This window comes from Bubalus bubalis, chromosome 3 (assembly GCF_019923935.1).
Source record: "Bubalus bubalis isolate 160015118507 breed Murrah chromosome 3, NDDB_SH_1, whole genome shotgun sequence".
Taxonomy (NCBI): Eukaryota; Metazoa; Chordata; class Mammalia; order Artiodactyla; family Bovidae; genus Bubalus; species Bubalus bubalis.
In genome coordinates this window covers 46,351,435-46,363,885 of record NC_059159.1, presented here as the reverse complement: position 1 = coordinate 46,363,885, position 12,451 = coordinate 46,351,435, and the positions used below count along the sequence as shown (strand labels likewise).

General features: G+C 44.5%; 1 protein-coding gene across 1 annotated transcript in view; it reads left to right on the top strand.

The window, feature by feature from the left end:
* The window catches only part of ASIC2 (acid sensing ion channel subunit 2), a 1,251,793-nt gene that overhangs the window by 835,325 nt on the left and 404,017 nt on the right, over positions 1-12,451 (top strand). The window lies entirely within an intron of this gene.

Sequence of the window (12,451 nt, the reverse complement as noted above, 5' to 3'; positions counted from 1 at the left end):
AATCCATAGGTAACTAATATCTGTGGCCACAGTTGACCAGCTTAAAAGCTGATGAGGGTCACTTTGATGATCTTAACAGTATTCCTGGGAAGAAAACAGAGCAAGTCCTATTGCCTGCATTTTATAGGATGCATGAGAGGGGTACAAGGTGTAAGAGGGAGGGAAGTGTGCAAGGGTGTGAGGTTTGAAGTTTGTAACAGGAGCTCTGGATGGTGTTTCAGCATCCGTGGGAATTGTCACCCCCCCGACTAGGTCTTGGGTGCTAGGAGTCCTATTGAGTCTGGGCATCTGGGAGACCAGTTGTGGATGAAGGGCTGAAACCAAATGGCTTTATGATCACTGACAACGTAAAGAAAGCATGTCTTTTTTTGTCCCTTTTAATTTATTTTTTATTGAAGCATAGTTGATTTACAATGTCTTGCTAACTTCTGTTGCACAGCAAAGTGATTCAGTTACACATATATGTACATTATTTTTTCTTAATATTCTTTTTCATTATGGGTTATCACAAGACATTGAATACAGTTTTCTGTGGTTTACAGTAGAACCTTGTTGTTTATCCATTCTGTAGATTAAAGTTTACATCTGCTAACCCCAATCACCCACTCCATTCCTTCCCCAGCCCCGTCCCTCTTGGCAGCTACCAGTCTGTTCTCTACAGACATCTTTTCTTAATCCCTAGGGTATCTTATCCAGTTTCATGGCTTTAAATACCACCTGTGTACTCACAGTTACCAAATTTATATCTTCAGCTTAGCTCTCCCCTGATCTCCAGGCTCCTAAATCCAACTGCCTATTCTGTATCTCCAGGCAGATATCTAACAGACATGGTAAACTCAATACATCCATAACCAATTCTTATCCTCAGGCCCCAAAACCACTTATCCTTCATTCTTGTCCATCTCAGCCAATTGCTACTTCACATTTTAGGTGACTCAGGTCCGAATTTTGGATTCAACTTCTGTTCTTCTCTTTTCTCATACTTCGCATTTACTCCATTAGCAAATAGCGCTTCCCTCAAAAATGTTTCCTGAGTTTGATAGCTTCTCACTTCCTTCACTGCTTCTCTCAGGGTTCAGGCCACATGACCTCCCGTTTCACAACCTCAGTACCTCCTGAGTGGTCTTCCTGCTTTGTCTCTTATACACACCCTAGAGTCCAGTCCTAATAACAGAGCGAGAAGGAGACTCACCTTGTTGTACACCTGAAAGAAACACAATGTTGTTAATTAACTATACGCCAATGCAAAATCAAAAGTAAAAAGTAAAATGAAAATAAAATACAAGCCATATTTTACAAGCCTGGCACTTAGTTGCTACAACCTTTTAACGGCTCCTTATCTCATCTGTAGTAAAAGATAAAAGCTTTGTGAAGCCCTTACATGGTCTGCCCTTGTTACCACCTTGACCTTGTCCACTGCTCCTCTCTTCTTGCTCTCTCTGCTCCAGCCACATAGGCCAACTTATTCGTTTTGTTGTTTTTTTTTTTTAATGTGAGCATTTTTAAAGTCTTTATTGAATTTTTTACAATACTGTTTCTGTCTTACGTTTTGGTTTTTTGGTCCCAAGGCATGTGAGAGCTTAGCTCTCCAGCCAGGGATCAAACCCTCACCCCCTGCATTGGAGGACAAAGTCTTAACCTCTGGACCACCAGGAAAGCCCCTCAACTTACTCTTCTTTGGCCTGTTGGGCACAGTCCTGCCTCAGGGCCTTTGCCTGTGCTGTTTCCTCTGCTGGAAGATTCTTCCCTTGAAAAGCCACATGGCTCTCACCCTTTTTTCCTCCAGGTCTCTGGTCAAATGACCCTTGTCAGTGGAGCCTTACCTGACCAACCTCGATAAAAAAGCAAACATCCCCACCATGGCAGTTTCTGCCCCTTCATTCACTCAGTTGTGTCCTACTCTTTGCGACCCCATGAATTGCAGCACGCCAGGCCTCCCTGTCCATCACCAACTCCCAGAGTTCACTCAGACTCACGTCCATCGAGTCGGTGATGCCATCCAGCAATCTCATCCTCTGTTGTCCCCTTCTCCTCCTGCCCCCAATCCCTCCCAGCATCAGAATCTTTTCCAATTGGTCAACTCTTCGTATGAGGTGGCCAAAGTATTGGAGTTTCAGCTTTAGCATCAGTCCTTCCAATGAACATCCAGGACTGATCTTTAGAATGGACTAGTTGGATCTCCTTGCAGTCCAAGGGACTCTCAAGAGTCTTCTCCAACACCACAGTTCAAAAGCATCAATTCTTTGGCACTCAGCCTTCTTCACAGTCCAACTCTCACATCCATACATGACCACAGGAAAAACCATAGCCTTGACTAGATGGACCTTTGTTGGCAGAGTAATGTCTTTGCTTTTTAATATGCTATCTAGGTTGGTCATAACTTTGCTTCCAAGGAGTAAGTGTCTTTTAATTTCATGGCTGCAATAACCATCTGCAGTGATTTTGGAGCCCAGAAAAATAAAGTCTGACACTGTTTCCACTGTTTCCCCATCTATTTCCCATGAAGTGATGGGACCAGATGCCATGATCTTAGTTTTCTGAGTGTTGAGCTTTAGCCTGCCTTATTTTTCAATACAGTATTTATCACCATCTGATATTCTATGTATTTACTTACCTGTTTCTTCATTATGTGTCTTCCTTCTGTAGAACATAAACTCCATTGTGACTGTTTTGGTCATTGTTTCATATCTATAACCTCAATGGTACTCATGACATGAGAGACATTCAAAAATATCCACTACATAAATGTGAATGAATGAATGACCTAGGCTCACAACTGCCTAAGGAGCATACAGACTTCTTAGAATACAGATTCTTTGGCCCAGTAGACACCTGGTTGAGGCAAAATCTCCAAGCTTCTCTGGGCTTCGGTTTCCTCATCTGTAAGATAGAGGTAATTCCTTGTACCTGTCGGAGCTTTGATTCAAAGCAAAACTGCTCTGGGCCCTGTCAAGCATACAAAAGGTGCCTAACCATTGGGAGACTCTTCTTCTATCAGTATAAAATTGGCTCATGGTCCCCTAGAGCCCAAACAGGAAGGCTGGGACTGGGACCCTATTGTCTGGACTCTTAGTCTATAGGTCTGCTCACAAACTCATGAGATTGCACGTTCACATCTGCATTTACGGCTGTTCAAAAAGGGCCCTGTCACCATCCTCCTTCTTTTTCCCTAGCATCTGAAATGTTATCCCTTTACATTTCTGGCCAATTCTACCACATGACTTAGAGACCCCATTTCAAACCAGTGCCTGGTGGTGCTAGTGGCAAAGAACCTGCCTGCCAATGCAGGAGACATAAGAGACACAGGTTAAATCTCTAGGTTGGGAAGACCCCCTGGAGGAAGGCATGACAACCCGCTCCAGTATTCTCGCCTGGAGAATCTCATGAACAGAGGAGCCTGGCAGGCTACAGTCCATAGGGTTGCACAGACTCGGGCATGACTGAAGCGACTTAGCACGCACACATGCATGCCTCAAGAACTAGGGACTTAAGGTTCCCTTTCTCAGGTTCCCTTCTTGCCATGAACCAGACGTGCTCAGAGTCAGTGCTGTTTAGCTCTGTCCTTAAAGCTTCAGAGCCACCCCCTCCTGCTGATCTGTGCCCCACTCCCATCCCATCCCTGCCCCAGGCACCAGAGCTCCAGGAGTACCGCTGGTGGAGACCCGCCCCAGGCCCTCTCCTGAATAAGACGTCAGGTTCAGAGACAAGTGCAGAGAGGGTAGAGGGCATGCTCCTACAATGGGCATGCCCACTGTGCTTCCACCAGTAACACCAGCTGTCTACCCTCATTCCTCTTCAGTATCAGCATGACTTGTTGGCCACCACCAGCATCCTGATCACACCGTACGCTCAGCCCTGCTACAGTTCTCAAAAAGAAAAAAGGATACTCCAGGCAGGAAGTATTTGAGCTGGCTCAGTCCCTACCCCAGCCCATCTAGTTTGGCTTCAGGTGGCTCAGATGGTAAAGAATCTCCCTGCAATGCAGGAGACCCAGGTTCAATGCCTGGGTCAGGAAGAGCCCCTGGAGAAGGAAATGGCACCCCTCTCCAGTATTCTTGCCTGGAGAACTCTATGGTCAAGAGGAGCCTGGAGGGCTACAGTCCATGGGGTCGCAAAGATCAGACATGACTGAGTGACTAACACTTTCACTTTTTTTTTTTAAGAGGAGGCAGAGAGGGTTAGTGTGGGTTGCAAGAGACTTCTTTGCATGCATGTTTTTCCAGCTCCCATTTCTGTACTGTCTGGGACCTTCCAGGCTCCCAGGAATACGGCCGTCCTGTCTGCTGCCCTCACTCACCTCCACCTGGGAGAACACAGACACCTCCTCCCAGGCTCGCCCTCCTCCCCAACACCTGCTCCCTGACCCTACTCAAATAAACCTGCAGCAGCGCTTTAGCATTCTCATTCTAATTTCCAATTCATTTCAGAGGCTTTGGAATCCATCTTCCCAAGGCCCTAAAGCACAATCTCTAAGGATTAGAGCCCCTCCAGACCTCATTCTCACAAAGAGGAGACACACGCTGCTTTGCAATTTGCTTTTCTCTACCTTTGATATTCACTCTCACCCCGTCAACAGCAACTCCGAAGTGTATTTATAGTTGCCAAGCGCTTTTCACACACGTCACTTCATTTGATTCCCTTCACTGGCCCTGAAGAACACGGGATGATGCCCATTTTAACAGGTGAAGAAACCGAAGCTCAGGGAGAGTAAATAACTCAACCACGTCACACAGATAAGTAAGTGGCAGGGTCGAGATGTGGGAACCAACTGTCAAGGAGGAAGGGAAGGATTTAATAAGATTCCCATCAGGCTTCACAAAGGCCAACTAGTGTTTTTGTTGTATTTTTTTAGTTGTTTGCAGTGCTGTGCATGGTGTGGTCTCTTCCTGTGAAGCCTCTTACATTGACCAATGCTTGCTTTCTGTACACACACACACACACACACACACACACAGCCAAGAACTTGCCCAAGTGTCAGATTCCTAAATAACAGAGCTAGGAGGTTCTCCAAGTCCTCTTTTCTACTCAGCCATGCAGTGCTCAGAAGAGGATCCCAGTGGAGATTCTGGGGATCAGTCAGCTCCTGAAGATGGATTTCCCAGCACTAATCATAGGATCTACTCTGTACTTTTTGAGCTTCCCTCCAGCTGGGAGGCATGGAATCTCTCACAGCCCTTCTTCCAACCTGCCTCCAGAGATGAGCTGGGGTCTTTGCCTGGCAATGCCCTGACTTGGCTTTACTTTTCCTTTTAACTTTAAAAAAATTTATTTTATTGAAGTTTAGTTGATTTACAATGCTGGGTTAATTTCCGCCATACAACTCAGTAGTTGTATGCTATATATGTATTTAGTTATACATATGGGCTTCCCTGCTGGCTCAGATGGTAAAGAATCTGCCTGCAATAATGGGAGACCCAGGTTTGATCCCTGGGTCAGGAAGATCCCCTGGAGAAGGGAATAGCTACCCACTCTAGTATTCTTGCCTGGAGAATTCTATGGACAGAGGAGTCTGGCAGGATACAGTCCATGGGGTTGCAGAGTCAGATGTGATTGAGTAACTAACAAACACTTTGTTATACATACATACATATATGTATATATATAGTTTTCATTATGGTTTATAACAGGATATTTAATATAATTCTCTGTGTTATGCTTGTTGTTTATCCTTGTTGTTGTTTATCCATCCTATACATAATAGTTTACATCTGCTAATCCCAAACTCTCTCCCCATTCCTTCTTCCCCTTGGCAACCACAAGTCTGTTTTCCATTTCTGTGCGTCTGTTTCTGTTTCATAGATAAGTTCGTTTGCATCATGAACTTATGTGGTAAGTGATATTGTGTGGTATTTGTCTTTCTCCTTCTGATTTCCTTTGCTTAGTATGATCATCTCTAGGTCCATCCATGTTGCTGCACATTGCCCAGCCTTGGTTTTGATTGCTAAGAAGCCAGAGCTCCCACCCCTCCAGCCTCTGCCTGGCAGGAGAGCTGTCCTTAAGGGAGGCCCTGCCCTGGCATTTCCATCTCCTCTTACTCTGACTCTCTGTGGTCAGGATCCACACGTTCCAGGCTAACTGTCGGAAAGCAGAGTGTGGCTTGCATGCCTAGTGGTTCATTTTACCAGTGCTGCCAGGCTGCCCCTCTGCGAGTTTTGTTCTTTGCCAGAAAAAGCAATTATGGAGCATTGTGGATGAGAGAACATGCTGAAATTCTGCTCACTCCAGTCCAGGAGGGTGGTCCAGGCCAGATGTGCCCACACTGTGGGCTTCCTCTTTTGTCCCCTGTAGGTTGCAGGGACTCAGCCTCACATCACCCGTCTCGAAGGTGAGTGTCCGGGGGGTGCTGTCTCACCTTGATGATGTCATCAGCAGGGGCCGGAAATAGTTCTCATCAACGTCACTGTGCCTTTGTTTCTGGTCCTGCATACCATCAGGACCTTGGTATTAGGAGTCTAGACCTTCTTGTGAGACAGCACTGCAGAAATCTCATTAATTCAGTTGGAGCGTAGCTCACAGGGTCAAAACTGAGGGGTTTGGTGGACAACCAGGTGTACTTTCATGATGCCCGAGCACCCCCATGTCCCTTCTACAGAATAAAATGTTCCCACGATGGATCATAGAAGAGACATAAAATCAGTAACAACAACAATATCAGTAACTGTACTCTAGTGGAGAGAACATGGGTTTCAGTGCTGGGCAAATCTGAGCTGGAATGTCAACTCTACCCCCTACTAGCCATGTGATCTTGGGAGAGTTGCATGGCCCCATTGCCCTCTGTTTCCTCAGCTGCGGCATGGGGTGATGACCTCTACAGTGCAGGGTTTTTATGAGGAATAAGTGCCATAAAGGAAGCGACATGTCCAGGACATGCTGAATGTTCAGTTAAAGTGTCATCCTGTGCATGGTCATTCGATCCTCACAAGAGCCCAAGGAGGAGACAAGGCAGGCTGGAGTTTCTCCTATTTACAAAAGAGGAAGGCTCAAGGAGGTAAAGGGACTTGTCTGTGGTCACACAGAACAAGTAAGGGAAGCAAGAGGACTTGACATTGTCTAATTCCTGCCTCTGGGTTCTTTCCAGTTATGTGACGCAGGCTCATCCATCATCTTCCCAAAGCATCCGGCTCATTCTCAGAGGGGATTCAGGTACCAGAGACATTCTCTGCTTTGAGCACTTCCCGGCCCTCCATGCCTCAGGTCCACCGCTCCTGGGGAAGTAGGGGCTTCTGTGGCAGGCCCTTGCCAACCCTTCTGGAAACCTTCTCAGCAATTTGGTATCTTTGGATGAAACATTTGCTGGCTTTTGATATGTTGGTTCCTCTGGGGAACCAAAGGAACATTTTGCATTTGTGTTTTACTCCCCACCAGGGATGGTGGTCTTCACTGAGAAGCAGACAGCCTTTATCATCTTCATGTCTGGTCCCCTTTCTACCATTCTGAAGAAAAGTTAATGGAGCTGTGTCTAGATAGTTTAAGTCTAGGCGAGTTTTATCTGATGAGGTTCACCAGTGTTACAGAAAGAATTATTGTAAGAAAGAATCCCCCAAATTCACACTGTCAAAGCCCTACTTTGATGGTACTTGGAGTAGGGGACTTTGTGGAGGGTTAGGTTTCAGTTCAATTCATTTCAGTTGCCCATTTGTATCCGACTGTCTGTGACCCTATGGACTGCAGCACGCCAGGCTTCCTTCCCTGTCCATCACCAACTCCCGGAATTTACTCAAACTCATGTCCATCGAGTCAGTGAGGCCATCCAACCATCTCATCCTCTGTCATCCCCTTCTCCTCCTGCTTTCAATCTTTCCCAACATCAGAGTCTTTTCCAATAAGTCAGTTCTTCGCATCAGGTGGCCAAAGTATCGGAGTTTCAGCTTCAGCATTAGTCCTTCCAACGAATATTCAGGACTGATCTCCTTTAGGATGGACTGGTTGGATCTCCTTGCAGTCCAAGGGACTCTCAAGAGTCTTCTCCAACACCACAGTTCAAAACCATCAATTCTTCGGCACTCAGCTGTCTTCACAGTCCAACTCTCACATCCATACATGACCACTGGAAAAACCATAGCCTTAACTAGACGGACCTTTGTTGGCAAAGTAATGTCTCTGATTTTCAATATGCTTTCTAGGTTGATCATAACTTTCCTTCCAAGGAGCAAGCATCTTTTAATTTCATGGCTGCAATCACCATCCGCAGTGATTTTGGAGCCCCAAAAAATAACTTTCTCACCAATTCCATTGTTTCCCCATTGATTTGCCATGAAGTGATGGGACCAGATGCCATGATCTTAGTTTTTGGAATGTGGAGTTTTAAGCCAACTTTTTCACTCTCCTCTTTCACTTTCATCAAGAGGCTCTTTAGTTCTTCTTCACTTTCTGCCATAAGGGTGGTGTCATCTGCATATCTGAGGTTATTGGTATTTCTCCTGGCAGCCTTGATTCCAGCTTGTTCTTCATCCAGCCTTGCATTTCACATGATGTATTCTGCATATAAGTTAAATAAGCATGGTGACAATATGCAGCCTTGATGTACTCCTTTCTGGATTAGGTTCAGATGAGGTCATTAGGATGGAATGTGTGTCCTTATAAGATAAGGATACCAGATCCTGCTCTGTCTGCCTGATGAGGACACAGTGAGAAAGCGGCAGTCTATAACACAGCAAGGAGGTTCTTACCAGAACGTATGATTTTTGTTTTAGACTTTTAGTCCTCAGAACTGTGAAAAATGTTTTACTGTTGTTTAACCCAGGCATCCTATGGTGTTTTATTATGGCAACCCAAGCTGAGTAAGATAGATATTGGCACCAAGAAGTGAGGTGCTGCTGTAACAGATATCTAAAAATATTGAAGTGGTTTTGGAACTGGGTAATCGTGTAGAGGTGGTGAGAGTTTTGAGGTACACTCTCAAAAAAAAAAAAAAAAAAACACAAAAGCCAAGATATCTACAAAGGGACATTTAAAGGTGATTTTGACAAAGACTCGGAAAGAAAAGAGGAGAGCTGGAGAGAAAAGCTCCAACTTCTTAGACAATACACAAATATTTATAAACAAAATACTGGTAGAAATATTGACTGTAGGCAGTAAAAGGCCATTCTGGTGACGAATGAAGAGCATGCTGTTGGACAATGGAGAGAAGGTGACAAAGAACTTGACTGAACTATGTTCATTTTCTAGTGTTTTATGGAAGAATTTGTGAGCTATGAAATTGGATAATTAGCTGAGGAGATTTCTAAGCAGAATATGGAAGGAGTGGCTTGGTTCCTCCTTAGTGTTTATAGTACAATGTGAAAAGAGAGAAACCAATTAAAGGAGGAACTGTTAAAAAATAAAAAGAACCAGGAGCTAAAGAGTTGAAAAATTCTCAGCCTATCCATATGGGAAAAAAATAAGAAATTGTGTTCAGAAGAGAGTAGTAAGGGTGTGCTCAACAGACATTTGATGATACAATTACTATGGATATCAACCAAGAACTTAACCAGCCCAGCAAAAACACTGCCAGGTTGCCCTAAAGGGTTGGAGATGAGAAGAAATGAAGGAAGGTTGTCTGACTTCTTAGCTCTTACAGGACTGAACCACAGAGCCATTTGGCAGCAAATTGTATATTATTCTTTAAGATGATGGAAGAATGACTTCAAAGACCATTCAGAGATCATCAGGGCTGCCTCCTCTGTCTCAAATTGGGGGCAAAGGGAATAGAGGGAGGGCACTGCGTTGCTTTCAGTAGGCCAGATTGGCTGCCCAGGGCCTTAAAAGAAGGGTCCCTATCCTTGAGTCTTGGTGTGTAATCCCAACCTGGTAGAGCCACAGGGGTTGAACCACCATTTCAGTGGGTCTAGAAAGCAGGACCACTGCCCTAATAAGTCTGGAAGGCAGCACATTGAACCAGAGGGCTTTATTCTCAAGGCTTAAGATCAATGGTATTCACCTTGCTATGTTTTTAACTTGCTTTGACTCAGCACCCTTTTCTTCTTTCTGATTTCTCCCTTTTGGAACAGGAATGTCTATGCTATGCTCACCCACCATTGTCTTTTGAAAACATATAACTTATCAAATTTCACATATTCATAGCTGGGGAGGAATTTTGCCTCAGGATAAAAAGTGCATTTAGATGATCTTTAGATAAGACTTTAGAGTTGATTCAGGATGGGTTAAGACTTTGGGGAGCTATTAGGATGGATGAGTATATTTTCTACAAGAGAAGAGCATGAGTTTTGGGAAGTCAGAGGCCAAATGTTATGGACTGAGTATGTTCCCCAAAAATTCATGTACTCTAACCCCCGAGGTATTTGGAGGTGGGGCCCTTGGGAAGGGTATTAGGTTTAGACAAGGTCGTAGGTGTGGAACCACCATGATGAGATTGAAGTGAAGTGAAGTGAAATGAAGACGCTCAGTCATGTCCGACTCTTTGCGACCCCGTGGACTGTAGCCTACCAGGCTCCTCCGTCCATGGGATTTTCCGGGCAAGAGAACTGGAGTGGGTTGCCATTTCCTTCTCCAGGGGATCTTCCTGACCCAGGGATTGAACTCGGGTCTTCCGCATTGTAGGCAGAGGCTTTATTGTCTGAGCCACCAGGGAAGAACTATGACCTATGAGCCACCACGGAACCACCATGATGAGATTAGTGTCCTTGTAAGAAGAGGAAGAGATTAGAACTCATTCTTTCTCCATGATATAAGGACACAGCAAGAAGGCAGGTGTCTGCAAACAAGGAAGAGAGCTCTCATCAGATACCAAACATGCTAGCATATTGATCTTAGACCTCACAGCATCCAGATAAATAAATGTTTCTTATTTACATAGACCATCCAGTCTATGATGTTTTATTATCAGCCTGAGCTCTAAGAGGGCAAGAAATGATATTGTCTTCCCACAGTTTCCAGAAGATTAGAGATACCAAGGGAACATTCATGCAAAGATTGGCACAGTAAAGGACAGAAATGGTATGGACCTAACAGAAGCAGAAGATATTAGGTGGCAGGAATACACAGAAGAACTGTACGAAAAAGATCCTCATGACCCAGGTAACCATGATGATGTGATCACTCACCTAGAGCCAGACATCCTGATATGCAAAGTCCAGTGGGCCTTAGGAAACATCACTATGAACAACGCTAGTGGAGATGATGGAATTCCAGTTGAGCTCTTTCAAATCCTGAACGATGATGCTCTGACAGTGCTGCACTCAATATGCCAGCAAATTTGGAAAACTCAGCAGTGGCCTCAGGACTGGAAAAGGTCAGTTTTCGTTCCAATCCATAAGAAAGGCAATTCCAAAGAAGGCTCAAACTACCGCACAATTGCGCTCATCTCACACACAAGCAAAGTAATACTCAAAATTCTCCAAGCCAGTCTTCAACAGTACATGAACCATGAACTTCCAGATGTTCAAGCTGGATTTAGAAAAGGCAGAGGAACCAGAGATCCAATCACCCACATCCATTGGTTAATCAAAAAAAAAAAAAAAAAAAAAAAAAAACAAGAGAGTTCCAGAAAAACATCTACTTCTGCTTTACTGACTACACCAAAGCCTCGTACTGTGTGGATCACAACAAACTGGAAAATTCTTAAAGAGATGGGAATACCAGACCACCTGACCTGCCTCCTGAGAAAGCTGTATTCATTTCAAGAAGCAAGTTAGAACTGGGCATGGAACAACACACTGGCTCAAAATCAGGACAGGAGTACGTCAAAGCTGTATATTGTCACCCTGCTTATTTAACTTATATGCAGAGTACATCATGTGAAATGCCAGGCTGGATGAAGCACAAGCTGGAATCAAGATTGTTGGGAGAAATATCAATAAGCTCAGATATGCACATGACACCACTCTTATGGCAGAAAGTGAAGGGGATCTAAAGAGCCTCTTGATGAAAGAGGAGAGTGAAAAAGTTGGCTTAAAATTCCACATTCAGAAAACTAAGATCATGGCATCCAGTCCCATCACTTTGTGGCAAATAGGTGAGGAAACAATGAAAACAGTGGCTAACTTTATTTGGGGGGCTCCAAAATCAGTGCAGATGGTGACCGCAGCCATGAAATTAAAAGACGTTTGCTCATTGAAAGAAAAGCTATGACCAATGTAGACAGCATATTAAAAAGCAGAGATGTTACTTTGCCAACAAAGGTCCATCTAGTCAAGGCTATGGTTTTTCCAGTAGTCATGTATGGATGTGAGAGTTGGACTATAAAGAAAGCTGAGCACTGAAGAATTGATGCTTTTGAACTGTTGTGTTGGAGAAGACTCTTGAGAGTCCCTTGGACTACAAGGAGATCCAACCAGTCCATCCTAGAGGAAATCAGCCCTGAATATTCATTTGATACTCCAATACTTTGGCCACCTGATGCAAAGAACTGACTCCCTGGAAAAGACCCTGATACTGGGAAAAAATGAAGGCAGGAGGAGAAGGGGACGACAGAGGATAAGATGGTTGGATGGCCTCACTGACTCGATGGACA